At 49.6% G+C, this 23539-nt stretch overlaps 1 protein-coding gene and 1 long non-coding RNA gene across 4 annotated transcripts in view; both read right to left on the reverse strand.

The window, feature by feature from the left end:
• The window catches only part of LOC307205877, a 278382-nt gene that overhangs the window by 226380 nt on the left and 28463 nt on the right, over positions 1 to 23539 (reverse strand). The window lies entirely within an intron of this gene.
• Positions 1 to 23539, reverse strand: part of SEMA6C (semaphorin 6C) — a 140730-nt gene that overhangs the window by 79128 nt on the left and 38063 nt on the right. The gene's annotated exons all lie outside the window — the stretch shown is intronic.

A 23539-nucleotide genomic window follows, 5' to 3' on the forward strand; every position in this document is an offset into this window, starting at 1 on the left:
AAGGCCCTCGGCGCTGGACCTCCGTGTCCGGGCAGAACGATGGGGGTGGAGACGCTCCTTCAGGTATACTGGGCTGAGGCCGCTTAGGGCTTTCAAGGTCAGCACCAACACTTTGAATTGTGCTCGGAAATGGACTGGGAGCCAGTGTAGGTCGTTCAAGACTGGTGTTATATGATCTTGGCGGCCGCTCCCAGTCACCAGTCTAGCTGCCGCATTCTGGATTAGTGGATGGCTCCAAAGTCATTTCAGCACCAGATTTGCTCCCCGCAACCCAACCACTCCTTCTCCAGTCCTGGAGCAAAGGTGACCACCCTGTTTTCACCTAACCCAGACCTGGTCCCCAAATCGAACACCTTGGAGGACGAGCCACAAGTTGAGAGGACCATGTGGAGCTGGCAGGGCCCCCCTGAACATGATGCTGAGAATCCCCTAGAGGGGTCCTGTGGGTTGATAAAATCCGATGAAGAACCCCAGAGGAGGAGGAAGGGGAACATCTGATAAATTAAAAAATCCCCAGGGACCTGCATAAGATGTTTTACTATGTTTTCATATGTGCTGTAAGCTGCCCAGAGCGGCAGGGAGAAAATAATAAAATTATAGTTATCATGTAAGAACAGATTGCCAGACTAAAATTATGGAAAGAAGGTTTAAAATTTGCTGCATGCAATGCCCTAAAAGAAAATGTGATAAAAATAATGTATAGATGGTATATAACACCTCTCAAGTTAGCGAAAATGTATAAAGTCAGTAATAAATGTTGGAAATGTAAAGAAAAAGAGGGAACATTTTATCACATGTGGTGGGAATGTAAAAAGGTGAAATGCTTCTGGGAGATGATATATAATGAGATGAAAAAAATGTTGAAATATACATTCATAAAGAAACCAGAAGCATTTTTACTGGGCGTTATAGGAAGTGATATAAATAGAAAGGAATATAAGCTCTTATTATATGCAATAACAGCAGCAAGAATATTACTGGCCCAAAAATGGAAGCAAGAAGAATTACCGACAATTGAAGAATGGAGGATGAAGTTAATGGACTATGCAGAATTAGATAATCTAACAGAAAGGATTCGAAACCGGTGGGACCAGAAATTAACGGAAGACTGGAGTAAATTTACGGACTACTTGAAAAGTATTTGTGAAGATCAGACGACGTTTGTAGGTTTGCAAGAAGTTTTGAGAGGAGTATTATTGGAAGTATTGCAAAAATGGAGAAGGGGAAGGATGATTTGTTAAGAGATGTAACGGCAATATAAAGTTAAGAAATGCATAAGAAGTGGTTAAAACGGTGGATCATCAGAGGTGCTGATGGAAGTCTAAAAAGATTGTATAAGTGATACGTTTTGTGGTACATTTTATAATTTATATGTTAAAATCAATAAAAATTTAATAATAATAATAAAAAGAGAGAACAGGGTGCCAGACTAGATGGCCCTCTTTGGCCTGGCCCAACTTTCCTAGCTTCTTGCAGAACCTCCAGGTTCAGAGGCAGTCTATCTAGATTCCCTTTGGGGCATTTTTGGGCACCGTGAGGAACAGGAATCTGGACAGCATGAGCCACTGTGGCCTGACGCAGCTTCAGGGCTCTCCGTACATTCTTAAGGACTAGAAACCCGCAGCGGCCTTGAAGAACTGTCTGACCACGGCTGCTATCATTGCGCCCCTGACCGCTGACGAAGCCGACGGGCGATGGAGACCCACGCTGCCCAGATGCCCACAAGCGCCCCACATTTGCAGGAAGGCTGGGGTCCGTTGCCTCCGTGTTTTTGCAAGGATGCAAACACACGATGCCGTTTCTTTTCCAGTCCTGGGGTTGGAAAAGTGGAGTAGATCTTATCCCACCCACACTGAAAACACTTGGGAAGGGGGGGGGAGCGTTAAGAAGATAATTTTTTTTGGGGGGGTGCCTATCAGAATCCAGAGTCCCCTCCTTCGAAATACAAGCACTTTCCTGAAAATTGGGCATCTGTTGGAGATGGGCTGGAGTCGCAGATAAAGGCACCAACAGACGCTTCTCTAACCTCGCAGCCAGCACAATCCCGGTATCAAAAACTCATTATTATGGTCTTACAGCCTTCCGTGCTTATTACAGAGAGTCATCTAGCGAGATCCACAACTCCACAACTGCTATTTTCTTCCGTCGCCCCCTTCCAGCTTTACCTGAAGGAGAGGGGCCAGCGCAAACGCTCTTCTCTCATTCCCCAACCCCCATCTCCATGCCCAGATCTGTTTTTTCCCCTCGCAGCCCCCAAGCAAAAGAAGAACCCCACTTGTTGTTGTTGTTTAGTCGTGTCCGCCTCTTGAGCTGTGTGGACGCCTATGCAGGGTTCGACTCTGTCGATATGGCGGTTTCCATGAACCATGAGGACTAGAACTTTGCTTTTGTTTGGGGGCAAGGAGCCATCACTCAGTTGCTGAGCAGCTGGTTTGCATGCAGAAGGTGCTGGGTGCAATCCCTGGATCCTGGCTATTGCCTCAGTTTGGAATCATAGAGTCAGTACAACCCCCGAAAATGCAAGAATCTCAGCCAAAGCATCCAAGGTAGATGACATGACTGCACACTCCAGCCCCTGCCTCCTGCAAGCCTTGTTTGCTGCTGTGGATCTTGACTACTCCCTGTTCTGGTACCACACAATGGAAATTTTAAAATAAATAGAAACACAAAAGTTTCTTAAAGTCTGCGGAAGTGAAAAGGACTTGGTCTGGTGCTGTTAAAAAAACCTTTATTGGGTTTTCATATGCAGAAGAAGAGTCATGTCAGATCAGGCTAAAGCAGGGGTCCCCCGCGGGCCGGATACAGCCTGAGGGACTCGTTTATCCAACCCATGGCGACCCCCGCCACCCGCTCTTACTGGCGCAGCACTGCGCTGCGCAGCTGCCCACTTCCGGAAATTTATTTGCGCATGCAAAAATTATTTGACCATGCGCAAGCGTTATTTCCAGTGCACATCCGGGTCGGAGGAGGCCCGTGCACATGCGCACAAGCTATTTCCGGTGCTCCTCCGACCCGGAAGTGCGCCAGAAATAGCATGTGTGCGCACGTATGGGCACGAGCTCCCCTGCCTTCCGGCCCGCCGCGCTATCGGCGCTGGAGACACCAGCCCGAGGCGCGATAAGTTTGCTGACCCCTGGGCTAAAGGGAGCTCCTCTAGTCCAGGATCCTTGTTCTCGTTGTTGTTGTGTTGTTTAGTCGTGTCCGCCTCTTTGTGACCCCCTGGACCAGAGCACGCCAGGCAGTCCTGTCTTCCACTGCCTCCCGCAGTTTGGTCAAACTCATGCTGGTAGCTTCGAGAACACTGTCCAACCATCTCGTCCTCTCTCCTCCCCTTCTCCTTGTGCCCTCCATCTTTCCCAACATCAGGGTCTTTTCCAGGGAGTCTTCTCTTCTCATGAGGTGGCCAAAGTCTTGGAGCCTCAGCTTCAGGATCTGTCCTTCCAGTGAGCACTCAGGGCTGATTTCCTTCAGAATGGAGAGGTTGGATCTTCTTGCAGTCCATGGGACTCTCAAGAGTCTCCTCCAGCACCAGAATTCAAAAGCATCAATTCTTCGGCAATCAGCCTTCTTGATGGACCAGCTCTCACTTCCATCCATCACGACTGGGAAAACCAGAGCTTTTACTATACGGACCTTCGTTGGCAAGAATCCCGCTATGGCTCCCCTATTCTGAAAGAGGGGCTTCGCAGGGTCCCGAGGGGGACGTGGATGTGTAAGGAGGCAGCTGGAGCAGAGCAGCAGTACACGTGCTTTGCAGGCAGAAGGTCCCGGGTTCTGATTAGACCTGAGGATGCCTTTAGTCCTCATGAAGAGGAAATGTCTCAAACAAGTTCCTGCACTGCAGGCAGGCATCAGGCAGAGGCAAACTTGGCTCTCCAGATGTTTTGAGACTACAATTCCCATCATCCCTGACCACTGGTCCTGCCAGCTAGGGATGATGGGAGTTGTAGTCCCAAAACATCTGGAGGGCCGAGTTTGCCTATGCCTGGACTAGATGAGCCCCTTCCGACTCTACAATTCTGTGGTTCTAAGTTCTCATTTGACCTGAGGAGGCTTCTGGTCCTCATGAATAGGGCATGTAGCTTAGCAAAACACAGGCTTGCAGCCAGTTGCTTGCCCTTACAGTGGTACCTCGGGTTAAGAACTTAATTTGTTCTGGAGGTCTGTTCTTAACCTGAAACTGTTCTTAACCTGAGGTACCACTTTAGCTAATGGGGCCTCCCGCTGCCGCCGCAATTTCTGTTCTCATCCTGAAGCAAATTTATTAACCCGAGGTACTATTTCTGGGTTAGCGGAGTCTGTAACCTGAAGCGTTTGTAACCCGAGGTACCACTGTACAGCTCTTGGTGTTAATAAACACGAGCAATTTAGGTTCATTATTTTACTCAAACTAAGTAAAAGTTCACAACCCGTGAACTTTGCAGAATGGGCAGCGGTCTCTCTGCTTTAAGGGCTCCCCAACTCAGGAGTCTTGTTTCCACAGCTCGCCTCTTCTTTAAAACACAGAAGCGAACAAGTCGCTAGCCCTCAGTGACTTTTCAGAGGCTGCCAGCATTCAGATGATGCTAAGGATTTTCTGGTGATCTGCTCTCACAGCTTCTGCTAACTACTTATACCCCCTTACATTAAGGCCTGGATGCTGCGGAGACATTTTGTATTTTATATTAGGAAGCAGAAGGTGTTTAGGTCAGGGTAACACAGCACATAGTTAAAAAACCCCGGCATGCTTCTGAATATCAGTTGCTGAAAGGGGAGAGTTTCTACTTGGGTCCGGCTTGCCAGCTTCTGATGGGGGCATCTGGTTGGGCCACTGAGAGACAAAGATCCTGGGCTAGGCTTGCCTGTCCTAATGGAACCTCCAGCTCCAGAGGCAGTCTATCTGGATACCTAAGTAATAATAATAATAATAATAATAATAATAATAATAATAATAATTTATTATTTATACCCCAGCCACTCTGGGTGGCTTCCAAAAAAATATTAAAATACTGTAATACATCAAACATTAAAAGCTTCCCTAAACAGGGCTGCCTTCAGATGTCTTCTAAAAGTCTGGTAGTTGGTTTTCTCTTTGACATCTGGTGGGAGGGCGTTTCACAGGGCGGGCGCCACCACCGAGAAGGCCCTCTGCCTGGTTCCCTGTAACTTGGCTTCTCGTAGTGAGGGAACTGCCAGAAGGCCCTCAGAGCTGGACCTCAGTGTCTGGGTAGAACAATGGGGATGGAGAAGCTTCTTCAGATATACTGGGCCAAGGCTGTTTAGGACTTTAAAGGTCAACACCAACACTTTGTATTGTGCTCTAAGTAAATTGTAATTTGAATTGTGCTTTAAGTAAAGGTACTCCTAACCATTAGGTCCAGTCATGGCCGACTCTGGGGTTGCAGCGCTCATCTCGCTTTACTGGCCGAGGGAGCCGGCGTACAGCTTCCGGGTCATGTGGCCAGCATGACTAAGCCGCTTCTGGCGAACCAGAGCAGTGCACGGAAACGCTGTTTACCTTCCTGCTGGAGTGGTACCTATTGATCTACTTGCACTTTGACGTGCTTTCGAACTGCTAGGTTGGCAGGAGCAGGGACCGAGCAACGGGAGCTCACCCCGTCGCGGGGATTCAAACCGCCGACCTTCTGATTGGCAAGTCCTAGGCTCTGTGGTTTAACCCACAGCGCCACCCGCATCCGAAGTACTTAGGGGCATTTGGCCACCGCGGGGAAAGGATGCTGTGGCCGGACGGGCCCCCTTTTGGCCCGGATGCTCTTGCAAGGCCACTCCGCCTTCGCGCCCGATATTCATCGCCGAAACGCGGAGCGATTAAGCTCCGCTTCACAGGGCTGCAGCCAAGCAGGGAGGGCCTCTCCCCTGGGCCGTCTCGGCAGTAATTTGTGCGGGCCTCACATCGGAGCCGCCTGCCACTTAAGAAGGACGCTGCCTTTCAGACGCCAGGAGGAACAGGCGGATTTCTTCCTCTCTGAAAGAGAAAATACGCCCCCAAGTTTAAGGCCATTAAGAAGCCGGCGTGACGGAGATGTCGGTGGGTGGCCCGCCAGGGACCAGCGCGGGTGAACAGGGCCTGTCGCCGAGGGAACGGCACGCCGGCTCCTCACATCTCACCACCGCTAGGCCAGAGCCTGTCGCTTCAGACTGGGCAGGTGCCAAACCGCCTCAGCCCAGTTTCTGGCTGCGGAAATCCCCGGGGCCTGACTGTCCTGCGTTCGAATCCTCAGCTCGGAAAGGAGTGACAGGAAAGGAGGCGGCCGTCGAGGAGAAGCAAAACATGTGCTTGCCTCGTTCTTGTTTTGCATACAGAACAGCCTCTATGCATCGCCAGAAAGAGAGAAAAAACGTTCCTATTGAGGACGGAAAAAGTGCCGGCGGTTTTTCCCCATGTGCCAAAATGCTATTTGCAGCTGCTGCTTCTCTGCAGAAGCGGAGCGCCACTTTGGACCACTTGCACCTCCTCTGAACATTTTCTGTGGGGCCACATGGACTCATGGACTCATTGGAAGGGACCTCAGGGGTCATCTAGCCTGTCCCCGAGGGAACGGCATGCCAGCCCCTCACATCTCACCACCGCTAGGCCAGAGCCTATCGCCTCAGACTGGGCAGGTGCCAAACCCCCTCAGCCCAGTTTCTGGCTGCGGAAATCCCCGGGAACAGGCTGTCCTGCGTTCGAATCCTCGGCTCGGCAATGCAGGGATCTCGTGGTCCCCATCTCAATTTGACACCAGACTGGACTCTGCTTAGCTTTGCAAACACGCTAGCAGTTTTATAGCTCTACCATTGAGCTGCCGAGTTTCCCTTAAAAACAAAGTAAGGTTCCTGTCCTCATGGTTCGGAAGAAGAAGCTGGTATAAAGGAGAAGCAGCAGACCTAAATGGACAGATCTACTCAGCTATGGTTTTCCCAGTAGTGATGTATGGAAGTGAGAGCTGGACCATAAAGAAGGCTGATCGCCGAAGAATGGATGCTTTTGAATTCTGGTGCTGGAGGAGACTCTTGAGAGTCCCATGGACTGCAAGAAGATCAAACCTCTCCATTCTGAAGGAAATCAGCCCTGAGTGCTCACTGGAAGGACAGATCCTGAAGCTGAGGCTCCAAGACTTTGACCACCTCATGAGAAGAGAAGACTCCCTGGAAAAGACCCTGATGTTGGGAAAGATGGAAGGCACAAGGAGAAGGGGACGACAGAGGACAAGATGGTGGGACAGTGTTCTTGAAGCTAAGAACATGAGTTTGACCCAACTGTGGGAGGCAGTGGAAGACAGGAGGGCCTGGCGTGCTCTGGTCCAGGGGGTCAAGAAGAGTCGGACATGACTAAATAACAACAACTCCATCCCTTCCAACACTTTGGAGCCAAAATCTGGGATGCCATCTTCCCATATTTTTTTAATCACGAGCACAGTGGCCACTTTGGCCACAATTTCGCACCATGGTCCCCCCCAATCACTTTTTATGGGTACAGCAGCCCAAAATGTGCATTTGGGGGCACCATGAAAAATCACAGCCCCCCCCCCCAGCATTTTTGCAGAGGGAAATCGCGCTGCGAAATCGTGGCATTTGGCCGCCGTTCTTTTGCGATATAAAAACCACGGGATGTCCTGTTTTTTCCCAGGACATTTGTGGGGTGTGCTACTCTGTGCGCAAAGAGAAGGAACTGACACATATGTGTTAGGCTCTCTCTCTTGCACCCAAAAAAAGAATCGGATGCTTTTGTCATGTGCAGGAGAGCCCTGCCCACTCTTCCTTCTGGTTCCCTACTCACTGAGTAGCCCCGAAGGTCGGGAAGTGGTGCATGCTGGGAGCTGCAATCTTTTAACCCAACTTTGCAGATCCCCTAAGTGGCTCTAAAGGCCAGGAACTGTGGCAAAACTCTTTGCTCCATATCTGGCTAATAATAGTGACTTAATCATTCGCAGCCTCGGGAGGCAGGGTGAAGCCTTTCACCTAATGCATGAGTGGGCAAACTAAGGCCCCAGGGCTGGATCCGGCCCAATCGCCTTCTAAATCTGGCCCGCGGACAGTCCGGGAATCAGCTTGTTTTCACATGAGTAGGATGTGTCCTTTTATATAAAATGCATCTCTGGGTTATTTGTGGGGCATAGGAATTTGTTCATTACAGTGATACCTCAGGTTACATACGCTTCAGGCTACAGACTCCGCTAACCCAGAAATAGTGCTTCAGGTTAAGAACTTTGTTTCAGGATGAGAACAGGAATCGTGCTCCGGCGGCGCGGCAGCAGCAGGAGGCCCCATTAGCTAAAGTGGTGCTTCAGGTTAAGAACAGTTTCAGGTTAAGAACGGACCTCCGGAACGAATTAAGTTCTTAACCTGAGGTACCACTGTATTTTCTTCCAAAATATAGTCCGGCCCTCCACAAGGTCTGAGGGACAGTGGACCGGCCCCCTGCTGAAAAAGTTTGCTGACTCCTGACCTAATGCATTGCTGCCCCTCACCTTTCCCCAGAAATCTTCTTGGCTCAAGCTGCTCCAGGGCAGGCAGATGTTCAACAGGTGCAGCGGCCTGTTGCTGCACCCCCGGGCCATGGTAAAGCTGCATTAAGCTCCTGCTTCTCGTGCAACCGGGCTTGCCAACTGACCAAAAAAAATCCTCTCTGCCCGGCTCTCTCCTGCGGTTGCAAACATCAGCTCGTTCTGTAGAAACTAGCTGCTAGAAGAGAAATGAGTGCCCAGTTCCTGCTTCACCTTTCGGGCATCTGATTGGCCACTGTGAGCACAGGAGGCTGGACTAGGCAGGCCATTGGTCCATCTCCCATTGGGCCGATCTCCCATTTGCTTGAAGTTCTGATGGAGCCTCCAGGAACAGTGGCAGTCTATCAGGATTTCTCCTGGCATTCGGCTGTTGTGAGAAGAGGATGCTGGGGCGTTGTAGGAGAGGATATCAATAGACAGGATTGTAAGTTGTTTCTAGTCGTAAGACTAGAGAATGTGGACATTCAGCGAAGTGAAGATCCAGCACAGTCCTTCATAGCTGGACTGTGGAACTCCCTGCCACATGAGGCGGTGATGGCTTTAAAAGGAGATGATATTAACAGACAGGGTTGTAAGCTGTTTTTATATGCAGTGACAGCAGCAAGAATATTATTGGCACAAAAATGGAAGCGAGAAGAACTGCCGATGAAAGAAGAACGGAGGATGAAGTTGACGGACTATGCAGAATTAGATAAATTAACAGGAAGGATTCGAAACCTGCGGGATCAGAGATTCTTAGAAGACTGGAGTAAATATATGAACTACCTGAAAAGTAATTGTGATGAACAGATTACCATAGTAGGACAGCAAGAAGTTCTGTAAGGTGGGTTATTTGAAATATTGCAAGAAAGACTAAGAAAAGAATTATTAGTTAAGGATAATTAAGAGTAAAAGGAAATTAAGAAATGCAGAGTAAGCGATAAAGAACGGAAAATCATCAGAGGTGTTGACGGAAGTCAAAAATATTGTATACGATGTGAAGATATGTTGTATGACTGTTGGAACTGATATGTTAAAAAATCAATTAAAATGTTTATTAAAAAAAGAGAGAGCCTGATCCAGCTAGCCGGTCTCTTCTTATATAACCAGTGGGGGAGAATTTGTCAAGAGGCAGGGAGAAGTGTGATCGGTCGCCGCCATCTGCAGACCGTGTGTGATCTTAAGGCGGAGGAGCACGGGCTGGGAAAAAAGTTGGCAACCCGGTGTTCGAGGCAGCACCCTGCGAAGATATGGGGGTGGGGGGAGTGTTGGCTGTCCTATTCTAGATCCGCCCTCCTGCTCGGAAAGTATGAATACCAGTCCTCGACGGCATCTGGCTTCCTCAGCGGGCTTAAGACCTGCCACTTAGCTACCCGCTAAGGAGTTAAAACCTTGTCACCGAATTGATCGCAAGGAGCTAACGGGGCCCCCATTATGGGACCAGGCGCTGCAAAAGATTCCCTCCTCGCATCAAGATTTAAGACCCCGCGATGGCGTGGTCTCCGAAATTAGACAATGTAATTAAATGAAATATTATGCCAATTAAAATCCAGAGCCCCCCACACGCCAGTCTAATCCTTACCCTGGGCCATCTTCGATGTAAATTTAATATATTACTTCTCATCAACTCCACATTATATTCCGGCGCCTCTGAGCAACGATGGGCTAATTTTAGAGAATTCTCCAGCTGTCTTGCTGCCTCCCCATAAAGCAGAGAGAGAGAGAGAGAGAGAGAGATGACTTTGGGGGGGAAAGCGGGGAGTTTGAGAAAACTGTGTCGTCAGGGTTTTTTTGGAGGAGCTGACAGGGTTCCACATTGTTAGGCTTTCTACCTTCTTGGAATCTAAGCGGTTTAAAGCTGAGCAGACTTCTAGCCCCCATGAAACGAGATTTTTGGAAGCCAAGCATTTTAAAGCTGAGCAGGTTTCTATTCCTCATGAACAGAGATTATTGGAATCAAAACGTTTTAAAGCTCAGCAGGCTTCTGGTCCTTCTTGGAATCTAAGCGTTTTAAAGCTGAGCAGGTTTCTAGCCCTCATGAACGTCCTAAGGCCGCCTGAACTTTGCAAAAGGCACTGCTAGTTTTCCTAGCCTCCACATCTCCTTAAATCAAGACTCAGGGCTTGCTTACTCCACACGCCGCACATTTTGTACCGATAAGCGAATCCAGGAGCCAAGAAAGCTGCCCTTCGCCGTGTCCGTTAGCAGCTTTCCAAGTTTGCTGCCCGGGGCTCTTTCCTCAGCCCCACCTAGAGAAGCCTTCAGGAACCAAACCTGGAACCAGGCCCTCCCTCACGGCAAACACACAGACATCCTTTATAGTTCTTTTTTACACGTACAAATTCCCAACCTCATGGCCGACGTCGCAATTCCCCGGACAGAACCACCTCCCTCAAAACAGGGATCCCGAACGAAAGAACGATTCAACAAGTTTCTTGGGGAAGAAAGAAAACCAGCATCGCATTTTTGTCAAACCTGAAGGCTGGATTCGCACTCGTGCCCCTGGCTCCGCCCACCACCACATGCGGCCCCCCGGGAAGGCTAGGCGGCCCTGGGGTTTTGCCGTTCCTGCCTTACAGTTTTCCTTCTAGCTCCAGTCCTATTCTGGCTTCTTTTGCAGCGGATCGACTTGCAGGGGGGAACCTGGGTGGGCCTTCAAGGTGGGAGAACCCCCACTCGCCCCCCACGTGTGGGTCCACCTTGTTCCGGCCACCAGGGGGCAGCAGCGACGGAATCCGGTCGGCACAGGCCCCCCCCCTTCCCAGTTCTCCCCCTCTGTCCGCAGGGCTCTGGCGCTCGCATTGGAAATTAAACTATAAATAATTCAGGCCTCGTTGCTGTTGCGAATACGGAATATGGAAGCGACAGAGATGGGGGGGCTGCGGGAGTTACAGGGAGCAGAAATGGGGCTTAATACATTTTTGGGGGGGTGGGGGGAGAGAAACCAGGACACACACAAACCCCATTTCTCTCTCCCCCCCCCCACTTGGAAACAGGAAGAAAAATTAGCAGTTGTGCACAGGAGAACACTACTGCAGTGAAATCCAGGGCAGGCAAAAAAACAAAAACGCAAGCAGAATGCCAAAATATGCTGATTTTCCTCTCTCTTTAAAAAAAGGCAGTGTTGTTCAGTGGTTAGACTAGGACCTAGGTGAGATCGGAGCTCAAATGCCCGCTTGAAGCTCGCAAGGGGTGAGCTCGGGGGTCAGATCACCGCATGGGGAGGTTGGGGGCCAGAGGGAGAGGCGGCGGCAGTCTGTACATGCTCAGAGGCTCCGCTGTGGAGGTTGCAGAGGAGGAGGAGTCCCCCTGACTGAGGCAGCTCGTTTAAGGCGACAGAAAAGTCAGAGACAGGTAGCAGTTTTGCTCCAGTTGCATATTCCTTCACTGGACTATATCAGGGGTCAGCAAACTTTTTCAGCAGGGGGCCGGTCCACTGTCCCTCAGACCTTATGGGGGGCCGGACTATATTTTCTTTTTTTGGGGGGGGAATGAATGAATTCCTATGCCCCACAAATAACCCAGAGACGCATTTTAAATAAAAGGGCACATTCTAATGTAAAAACACGCTGGGCGGTCTGGATTTAGAAGGCGATTGGGCCGGATCCGGGCCCCAGGCCTTAGTTTGCCTACCCATGATCTAGCTCAATATTTCCAACACGGACTGGCAACAACCCTTCAGGGTTTCTGGCAGGGCTTCTCTCACAGCCCTACCAGGAGATGACGGAATTTGAACCCGGGCCCTTCTGTATTCAACGCAGCTGTTCTCCCACAGAGCTGTGGCCCTTCCCCAAGATTTTGAGCAGATAGTGATCAGAAAGGATGAAGGATTTTCACAAGGATCCCCCAGTGGGCCGGCCTATAGATCACGACCCCGGCCTCGAGTGCGAATTCAGCTAAGAAGACCAAGCCAGCCTTTTATGTATGAATGGATCAATGCGCTCCTTCCTGGTTTGCATGTTAATTTTAGCACTCGCTTAGAGGGGAGGGACGTTGCCAAGTAAGTTAACGTGCCGCGGTTTAATCCATCTTTACTATTTGCAACAGAATGTAACAGTTACGTTCCGGGGATTGGCAAATCGAAGCCATTGCCGCTCATTTGGCGGCGGCTTTTTATCCCCGGGTTCAAAAAAACAAAACAATCGGGGGCTGCTTGCTGACATTTTCCTCCGGGCCTTTTCGCACAAACACCCTCTTTGCTTTTGAGGCTCGATTACAGCAGGCTTGAAAGTTAAAGGCAGCTTTCCCGCAAGGTGCCAGAGTTCACTTCCTCCTCCTCCCTCCCAGTCCACCTTTCCTTTTGTGCCGTGGCTTTTCAAGAGCGTTAAGAGCAAATGGCTGTCTTGTCGCTGAAAAGTTGCTCAGGGAGCCTTTGTGGTGGGGGGAGCTGAAAAAAGGGGGGGGTCAAAAGGCCTTCATTTAATTCAGGAGTAGTGAATCTCAGGCCACCCCTGCCCTTGGGACTCCCCACCCCCCCAAAAAAACTGTGGGTTGCATCCTAGAACTGTTTTCATGCCTCTCATTTTCCTGGAGGGAAGACCATGTAGTGGTGTGGATCCCTGGCCTACTTCACAGGCTTGTTGTGAACACAAAAGGGAGAACCGGAAAAATGTGTGGGTTGGAAACAAAAATATTTCCCCCTTATGGGGTATCCAAGAGCCCATATAGAGTCCTTATGTAGGTTCCCTAATGGTAGGAGAAAATAACAGAGGCCAACCAGACAATATTGCAAGCAAAGCAGCTAGTAATCTTGATCTTTATTGATCTGTTGCAACAGGGTCCCCACTCACCACACTCAGGAGGGAGGAAGAACCCAGAACAATGGTGTGCAAGCCCTTATATAGACTTTTGAAATTGCCACCCTGTAGATCAAGCCCACCCCCAGAAACATCATACATACATCCCAGAAGGGGTGTAGCTCAAGACCTCCACCCACATACCTACATCACAGAAAAGGCGGTCTACAGCAGAAATCTGAGTGCTTTGTTTACCTCCTGTCTGCCAGGTTACCTGTTTAATGGTCAGTTGGTTGGATTGCCTGGGGCGCCTGGCCAGTCTTTTGTAATGATAAATACTTAGTTCCTGAGCCAGGTCACAGCCTCACACCCTATTCATATCTTAAATGTGCCCTTTAGACAGGATTTGTGAAGGAAAAGACAATGGGGAGGCTTTTCCATTTTCCTTTGACCTTGCAGAGAAAGAACTGAGGTCAGTTTGGGAATCAAAAATGGTTTCAGGTCGGTCTTCCTGTGCTGATCTATGTATGTGATTGGTTGGTACACTTAGGAACATTTTACATATATTTAAGACCTCAAAGGGACGCGGGTGGCGCTGTGGGTTAAACCACAGAGCCTAAGACTTGCCGATCAGAAGGTGGGCGGTTCGAATCCCCGTTACGGGGTGAGCTCCCGTTGCTCGGTCCCTGCTCCTGCCAACCTAGCAGTTCAAAAGCACGTCAAAGTGCAAGTAGATAAATAGGTACCGCTCTGGCGGGAAGGTAAACGGCGTTTCTGTGTGCTGCTCTGGTTCGCCAGAAGCGGCTTAGTCCTGCTGGCCACATGACCCGGAAGCTGTACGCCGGCTCCCTCTGCCAATAAAGCGAGATGAGCGCCGCAACCCCAGAGTCGGTCACGACTGGACCTAATGGTCAGGGGTCCCTTTACCTTTACCTTTAAGACCTCAAAATTCCTATCACATGTGCATGTCCTCCCTTCTTTGAGTTCCTTGGAAGAATGAAGGCAGGCTATATACATCATCAAGGGAAGGCTGTCAATGGCTATCAGCCACAATGGCTATGCTCTGCGTCCACGAACAGAAACAGAGGTGGCGCCGTGGGTCAGAGCATCGGACCATTAACCAGAAGGTTGGTGGTTCGATCCCACCCAGGGACGGCTGCGGGAAGGATTCCAGCATTACAGGGGGTTGGACTAGATGTCCTTTGGGGTCCCTTCCAGGATACAATGATTCTGAATGATAGTTGCAGGAAACTAGCTTTTGTGCTCGGATCCTGTGTCTTGGTGGTTTCCAAGAGGCAACTGTGTGGCCGCTTGAAGAATGGGGTGTTGGACTTAAGATGGGCCTGATCCAGCTGCAGGCCCTTCTTACGTTCTTAAGAAATAAAATATTAATCTTCCAGAATCTGGGGACGATCGAAAAGAAAGAAAGAAAGCAGGCGGGCTAAATTTTACTCGCATCCATTAATGCTGGCGGATCTGCTCTGAGTCAGCTGTGCCCATGGATTCCAATGGGACTACTCAGCCAGCCAGCCAACCAACCAACCAACCAACCAACCAACCGCTTGGCTGGCTGGAATCCACAGGCTGCCTGGGATTCAGAGATTTACCTCTGACCGCCTTTTCTGAAGATCCTGGGCCTTGTTGTTGTTTAGTCGTTTAGTCGTGTCCGACTCTTCGTGACCCCCTGGACCAGAGCACGCCAGGCACTCCTGTCTTCCACTGCCTCCCGCAGTTTGGTCAGACTCATGTTTGTAGCTTCGAAGACACTATCCAACCATCTCGTCCTCTGTCGTCCCCTTCTCCTTGTGCCCTCCATCTTTCCCAACATCAGGGTCTTTTCCAGGGAGTCTTCTCTTCTCATGAGGTGGCCAAAGTATTGGAGCCTCAGCTTCACGACCTGTCCTTCCAGTGAGCACTCAGGGCTGATTTCCTTAAGAATGGATCGGTTTGTTCTTCTTGCAGTCCATGGGACTCTCAAGAGTCTCCTCCAGCACCATAATTCAAAGGAATCAATTCTTCGGCGATCTGCCTTCTTTATGGTCCAGCTCTCGCTTCCATACATCACTACTGGGAAAACCATAGCTTTTACTATACGGACCTTTGTTGGCAAGGTGATGTCTCTACTTTTTAAGATGCTGTCTAGGTTTGTCATTGCTTTCCTCCCAAGAAGCAGGCGTCTCTTAATTTCGTGGCTGCTGTCACCATCCTGGGCCTTAATCCCGTTAAATACACACCATTTCCTGCCCAGACGCCAAGCTACCTCCTGCCCTCTCCAGCCAAAACGCCCCGTCGGCAGCTGTGGCCTGGCCTTGGAAGCCGCACGGCAGCGAGGCTTTCCTGGAATACTGCCCGCTCCTTCCTCCCTGCGAGGAAGGAAATCTACAGGGCTGGCTCTGTCAACCTGGGCAATTTCAACCGGGTTTCATTTGCAGCCTTTAAGAGGGACAGCAGAGCATCCCTGACTCCCTGGGGCAAAATCTGGGGGTGGTCTCTCCTCTGCCACATTACTCCGATCCACAAATGACGTTGGCACACCCCCTGCATTTGTGAACCCTTGCCTTCTTTCTCTATAAAGTTGTGCAGCTGGAAGGGATTCCAAGGATAATATACCATATTTTTCGCTCTATAAGACACACCAGACCGCAAGACGCACCTAGTTTTTGAAGGAGGAAAACAAGAAAAAAAAATATTCTGAATCTCAGAAGCCGGAACAGCAAGAGGGATCGCTGCGCAGTGAAAGCAGCAATCCCTCTTGCTGTTCTGGTTTCTGGGATAGCTGCGTAGCCTGCATTCGCTCCATATGACGCACACACATTTCCCCTTACTTTTTAGGAGGGAAAAAGTGAGTCTTATGGAGCAAAAAATACGGTAGTCCTTGGGTAGGCAAACTAAGGCCCGGGGGCCGGATCTGGCCAATCGCCTTCTAAATCCGGCCCAAGGACGGTCTGGGAATCAGCGTGTTTCTACATGAGTAGAATGCGTCCTTTTATTTAAAATGCATCTCTGGGTTATTTGTGGGGCATAGGAATTTGTTCATTTCCCCCCAAAAAAATATAGTCCGGCCCCCTACAAGGTCTGAGGAACAGTGGACCGGCCCCCTGCTGAAAAAGTTTGCTGACCCCTGGTTTAAGGCTTTATAGGTCAGAACTAGCACTTTGAATTGGGCCCGGAAACTAATTGGTAGCCAGCGCAGTCGGACCGGGATTTGTATAATAGGCACAAGCCGTCTTGATCTGCTGAGCGACCTGGCCGTCAAATTCCGCACCGGCTGAAGTTTCCAAACCGTCTTTAGAGGCAGCCCTACGTAGAACGCCTTGCAGTAATCTAACCTTAGTTACCAGAGCACAGACCACAGTAGTTAGGCCATCCCTGTCCAGATAGGGGCGTAGCTGGGCCACCAGCCAAAGCTAATGGAAGGAATTCTGGGCCGCTGAGGCCACCTGAACCTCGAGCGACAGCAAAGGACCCAGGAGCACCCCCAAGCTATGAACCTGCTCCTTCAGAGGAAGTGTGAGCCTATCAAGAGCAAGAGTTTCCAGCAGGGGACTTTCCCAGGCTTCCAGGGTGGGACCTGGGGCTTTTTGAACCTGCAGAGCAGGTGCTGGGACCCTTCAAAACAAAGCAAGGTTCTAGTCCTCATGGGGCAGAGGGCTGGTGCACAGGAGGCCACATCCAGCTGCCTTTGGGGGTCAAAGTTGGGGCCGTTTTTCGTGCAGAGCAGCCGTTCTCCTGCCTTTCTCTGTCCCTTGCTCAAAATAAGAAACTCTCCCTGCTGCGTGGCTCTGATGAGACTGGCACGGACGCGGTCAGGCGGGAGCCAAATATATATATATGTTTTCCGCTTGGGTTCCCCCACCTTCGACATCTCACTCCGGGTCGCCCGAGACGAATCTTTCTCCTTTCATTAGGGTGATAAGACACTCCCCTCCTTCCAAAAGCGGAGAGGGACTGCGAATCCATTGCTTGTCCGAAATTTAGGGCAGAGGAGAAGGGCAGCCTCAGCAGGGCCCGGGGCGGGGGATGAATGCACCTCTAGCTATAAAAAAATGGGGTCTCCGTCTGTTTCTCCCAAATGTCTTGGTGCCCCCCAGGAAATCTCAACACACAGTGTTGCATTAGTGGGAGGTGGTATCACCCAGCCCTAGTGTAAGAGCTGGGAGATCAGGTTTCGAATCCCCGCCCAGGGTGACTTTGGGCCAGTCTCTGCCTCTCTCAGCTCAACCTCACAGGGGTGCTGCGAGGATAAAATGAAGGGAGTGAGAACTACGGACGCCATCTTGAGCTCATAGGAGGGAGCCTGGGATAGAAATGCAATGAATCATAATTAATCATCTGATGCTCTAACCACTACGCGACACTGCCTCTCGGAGACCTTCCAGGCAACAAGTGATTCATAAGTCAAATCAATAATCATTATGGTAATTAATGAAAAAAGGAGATTTGGGGCGGGAATGCAAAAGGGCCCAGGGACACCTCCTAAAAAATGTCCCCGTTTGTATTCTTTTAGCCTCAGAACATCCTCACACTTGGAAAGTTTTCATAAATTCTGACAGATGGGGAGGCAAGGGAGCCCCCTCACATTTATTCAACCCCAGGATTTTGAGGAAGACATATCCTGTCCCCGATCAGGAATCTTGCCCATCTGTCACCGGCACGGACCCCGAATCCCAACCAGCCGGAAACCTCGCTCGTCGCGGCCCCTCGCTCTCCGCGACACCTGAATTCAAACCCGCCGCATTTAATAAGGGGGGAAAGGAGTGCTCAGAGGCGCACCGCAGCTGCTTCTGCGACCTGGGGCTGCACGATGGAACAGGGCTGGTGCTTCTGGGGGGAAACAACTGCCAAGATTTTGCCCGCCACTCAACAAAGCACACTTGGCGTCTGTAAGCAGGCAGGCAAGCGGGCAAACTTGTAATGAGAGAGAGAAAAAAAGGGGTCTTTCTCTCTCTCTCTGCCCCTCCTGACACTCCTTGTTCATCTCTAAATTGCTTCTTCTTCAACGCCGGCCGTCCCATGCTGGTCAAATGACCCCCTCTTGACAGGCACACTTCATTTTGGGTGGGGAGGCACAGAGCTGGCGGGGGGGCGAAAAGGTTGAGATATTAAAAGGAGAGCAGTGTCTTGGAAACCAAAAGTAGATTATGTTAGAATGGGAGACGAAAGGTGAAGAGGTGAAATCAGTTACGATTAAATGGGCACAAGATATAGGTCATAATATTACGTTGGAAGATTGGGAAAGAGTATGGAAAACTGACTTAAAATTTACAGATTGCTCTCTTTGCTGAAAGAAAATTACATGAAAATGATGTATAAGTGGTACACAACACCAGTGCAGCTAGGAAGAATGTACAAAACCAGCTCAAATATGTGTTGGAAATGTAAAGAAAAAGAAGGCACCTTTTATCATATGTGGTGGGATTGTAGTAAAAATCTGGGAAATTATATATAATGAGTTGAAGAAAATGTTCCAACTAACATTTGTCAAAACAACTGAAGCATTTTTGTTAGGGATTGTAGGAAAAAACCTGCCAAGGAAATTTAAAAATATTTTCATGTATGCGACAACAGCAGCAAAAGTCTTAATAGCACAAGGATGGAAGAACGAAGAAGTCCCGACTAAAGAACTGTGGCAATAGAAGCAAAGAAGTCCCGACTAAAGAACTGTGGCAAATTGGCAAAACTGACTCATAAACTACGTGACGAAGATAACTGTGATTTCAAAGATGAATGGGAACCCTTTACAAAGTACTTAAAGAAACAACAACATGAACTGGACTCCTTGGCAGGTTTTGAATAAACATTCACAAACTTTTTATTGATAACATTTAGATAGATGAATCAAGAATTTGTACAATTTTGCAACATGCAGAGAATAGCAAATGTTGATAAATCAGAGAAAGGAGCTGAGGAAAGTTTGGGGGGAGGGAAGGGGGTTATATGTTTTGGGGAGGGAAAAATAGGGGAGGAATTAAGGATGACTTGTTTTTCTTTTGATAAAATGTTATGTTGAAATTCCTAATAAAAAAATGTTAATAAAAAAAGGGAAACCAAAAGGAGATGTTAACCAAATGCAAGATTTGCGGGAGCCCTAGGGGGGGCTGGAGTGAAATGCAGAGCAGAAAAGACAGGCTGATTCCTCTTTTAGCTACACCCCAAGCCACAGATCAAGAACACTGTGATGCACAGATAGACTGCGCTGGACTATGGAGGCTCCATTTAGTCGCCGCAACCAAGTGAGGTCAACAGAACCCCTTCTTCCTCCAAGAATGCGCCAAATCCTTTTTTAAAAAAAAAGTTTGTGGTGTGGCGGCAGGGGACACCAGCACCCGCTGAAGGGTGCTAAGGACCCTGATGTGAGATCATACGGAGCTGTCGTCTTTCCCACTCGGTCCAGCTTCCGACAGCTGTTCAGACAAGGGCTTTCAACAAGCCCGCAAGCTTGGGTACAAAAGCAGCAGCAGTGCCCTGCCACTGTTCCCGAGCTGAGTGGCTTTTTGTGGATAGACTGCTCTTGAACATGGAGGCTCCGTTTAGGACTACGACTCATTTTTCAGGAAGAGAGGGGGAGAACACAGATCAGAAAACAAAGCAAAAAAACCCCAGCTATTTATCCTCACAACACTGAAACCACTATTCTGTCACTAAATAAGTAAATCACCAAATCTATCCAGTCATAGGGACGCGGGTGGCACTGTGAGTTAAACCACAGAGCCTAGGACTTGCCGATCAGAAGGTCAGCGGTTCGAATCCCCGCGACGGGGTGAGCTCCTGTTGCTTGGTCCCTGACCTTCCAACCTAGCAGTTCGAAAGCAGGTCAAAGAGCAAGTAGATAAATAGGTATCGCTCTGGCGGGAAGGTAAACGGTGTTTCCGTGCGCTGCTCTGGTTCGCCAGAAGCGGCTTAGTCATGCTGGCCACATGACCCAGAAGCTGTACGCCGGCTCCCTTGGCCAATAAAGCGAGATGAGCGCCGCAACCCCAGAGTCGGTCACAACTGGACCTAATGGTCAGGGGTCCCTTCACCTTTATCCAGTCATACAAAATCTGGTTCAGGGCAGGGATGGACAGATTTTGAACCGTGCCACCCTGTTTCAAACTTTGCCCTATCTCCTTTCTGGCTTCTTAGGTTTTTCATCCATGCACTGCCCAGAAACCCTCCTGGCGATGAGGACTAGGAACTTGAACGCTTCACGTTTCCCTTCCCTTCCCAGAACACCGAGACGGTCAAAGTTGCAGACTCCTGAATCCACGCCGGGCCCGTCCCCGGCTCATCAAATTTTATTTTACATGTAATAATTATAAACGAACACAAAGGACAAATTACAGCGCAGTGCCAGGAGTTTGGAACTGGAAGAGCTCCAGGAACGGCAGGCAGGCAGGCAGGAGCGCAAGGAAGAGGGAGATAAAGGGATTCTCAGCCTTTGCCGAGATCATGATGCTCACGCAGGCAACCAGTTTGCTTTTTAATCCCCTCTCCGTGACCCGCTGCAACCTGTATTGAACCGGCAGGATTACGGCCTGTCTCTGTGCTACAAGGAGAGCTTTGCGGCTTCCTCGGCAATCTTGCCAGTTAGCAACGCCAGAGCGGAAGAAGAAGAAGAAGCAGGGAATAATCACGAAAAAAGCAACCATCACCAACACCAAACGTGCATCTGCTGACACTTGAAACTGCTAAGAGAGGCAGGTGCGAAATATCAGAGTCCGGTGTGACTCTGAATGGGGGCTGCAAAGGAGGAGAGTTGCTGTCGTCCTTTCGGAGTTCCCTTTGTGGCAATTGGCCGGCCATTGTGCCAACAGGACGCTGCACTAGATAGCCCCCCTTTGGTCTGATACAGCAGGCAGGCTCTTCCGATGCTCTTGTGGAACCTACGGGTTTAGCTGCAGTCTATCTGGATTCCTAGATTCTTTGGAGCATTTGGTCTCTCTAGCAGAATGAGGTTTCTCATAGAGAAAGGCCCGTATAGTTAAAGCTGTGGTTTTCCCAGTAGTGATGTATGGAAGTGAGAGCTGGACCATCAAGAAGGCTGATCGCCAAAGAACGGATGCTTTTGAATTCTGGTGCTGGAGGAGACTCTTGAGAGTCCCACGGACTGCAAGAAGATCCAACCTCTCCATTCTGAAGGAAATCAGCCCTGAGTGCTCACTGGAAGAACAGATCCTGAAGCTGAGGCTCCAAGACTTTGGCCACCTCATGAGAAGAGAAGACTCCCTGGAAAAGCCCCTGATGTTGGGAAAGATGGAGGGCACAAGGAGAAGGGGACGATAGAGAACAAGATGGTTGGACAGTGTCCTCGAAGCTACCAGCATGAGTTTGACCAAACTGCGGGAGGCAGTGGAAGACAGGAGGGCCTGGCGTGCTCTGGTCCAGGGGGTCACGAAGAGGCGGACACGACTAAACAACACAACAACAACGAGAACAAGGATCCTGGACTAGAGGAGCTCCCTTTAGCCCAGGGGTCAGCAAACTTATCGCGCCTCGGGCTGGTGTCTCCAGCCCCGATAGCACGGCGGGCCGGAAGGCAGGGGAGCTCGTGCCCATACGTGCGCACACATGCTATTTCTGGCGCACTTATGGGTCGGAGGAGCACCGGAAATAGCTTGTGCGCATGTGCACGGGCCTCCTCCGACCCGGATGTGCACTGGAAATAACGCTTGCGCATGGTCAAATAATTTTTGCATGCGTAAATAAATTTCTGGAAGTGGGCAGCTGCGCAGCGCAGTGCTGCGCCAGTAAGAGCGGGTGGCGGGGGTCGCCATGGGTTGGATAAACGAGTCCCTCGGGCTGTATCCGGCCCGCGGGCCTTAGTTTGGGGACCCCTGCTTTAGCCTGATCTGACATGACTCTTCTTCTGCATATGAAAACCCAATAAAGGTTTTTTTAACAGCACCAGACCAAGTCCTTTTCACTTCCGCAGACTTTAAGAAACTTTTGTGTTTCTATTTATTTTAAAATTTTCATTGCGTGGTACCAGAACAGGGAGTAGTCAAGATCCACAGCAGCAAACAAGGCTTGCAGGAGGCAGGGGCTGGAGTGTGCAGTCATGTCATCTACCTTGGATGCTTTGGCTGAGATTCTTGCATTTTCGGGGGTTGTACTGACTCTATGATTCCAAACTGAGGCAATGGCCAGGATCCAGGGATTGCACCCAGCACCTTCTGCATGCAAACCAGCTGCTCAGCAACTGAGCGATGGCTCCTTGCCCCCAAACAAAAGCAAAGTTCTAGTCCTCATGGTTCATGGAAACCGCCATATCAACAGAGTCGAACCCTGCATAGGCGTCCACACAGCTCAACCCGCCGATTCTCAACGGACCATCTTGCGAGGGTGGAGGACAGAGTTTATCTAAGGGAAGAAAAACTGCAAATATCTAAATGCTTCCTCTCAGAAATCATGAGACAGCAGATTCAGTCATGGGGCCAAAAAGAAGATGCAAACAAGGTCATTTATCCGTTTTCCTGGCTCTCCTTCCAGAGAACTATTTGTCCTCAGCGACTTGCCTCCTGCAGACCTTGTGACTAAAATAAGATTAAGGACAGGGAGCTGGAAGCGGCAAGGCTGCTCAGCTTCGAAAGCTTTGGAGGGCTCCGTTCGGCAGCAACGGGTTCGGCTACGGAGAGGAGAGGAGCAACAGGCGACTGACCAAGCAGACACCGAGAGATGAGGAAAGCACTGACAAGGACTGCCTTCCTTCCGTCTGGCTCTCCCCTAACCCTGCAAGTCGTGAAGATGAACAGTGAAAGATTCTGGACAGCGAAGAGAAAGGACTTCTTCACACAGTGAATAGTTAAACTGTGGAACTCCCTGCCTCATGAAGGCAATGACAGCCCAACAACTTGGACGGCTTTGAAAGAGCCAGGTGGCATAATGGTTAGAGCATGGGTAGGCAAACTAAGGCCCGGGGGCCGGATCCGGCCCAATCGCCTTCTAAATCCGGCCCGCAGATGGTCTGGGAATCAGCGTGTTTTTACATGAGTAGAATGTGTCCTTTTATTTAAAATGCATCTCTGGGTTATTTGTGGGGCATAGGAATTTGTTCATTCCCTCCCCCCCAAAAAATATAATCCGGCCCCCTGCTGAAAAAGTTTGCTGACCCCGTGAAAAACTTCTGGGAAATGATATATAATGAGATGAAAAAGATGTTGAAAGATACATTTATTAAGAAACCAGAAGCATTTTTACTTGGCATTGTAGGAGGTGATATAAATAGACAGGATTGTAACTTGTTTTTATACGCAATGACAGCAGCAAGAATATTATTGGCACAAAAATGGAAGCAAGAAGAATTACTGACGAAAGAAGAATGGAGGGTGAAGTTGATGGACTATGCAGAATTAGATA

This window comes from Podarcis cretensis (genome assembly GCF_951804945.1).
Source record: "Podarcis cretensis genome assembly, chromosome: 16".
Classification (NCBI taxonomy): Eukaryota; Metazoa; Chordata; class Lepidosauria; order Squamata; family Lacertidae; genus Podarcis; species Podarcis cretensis.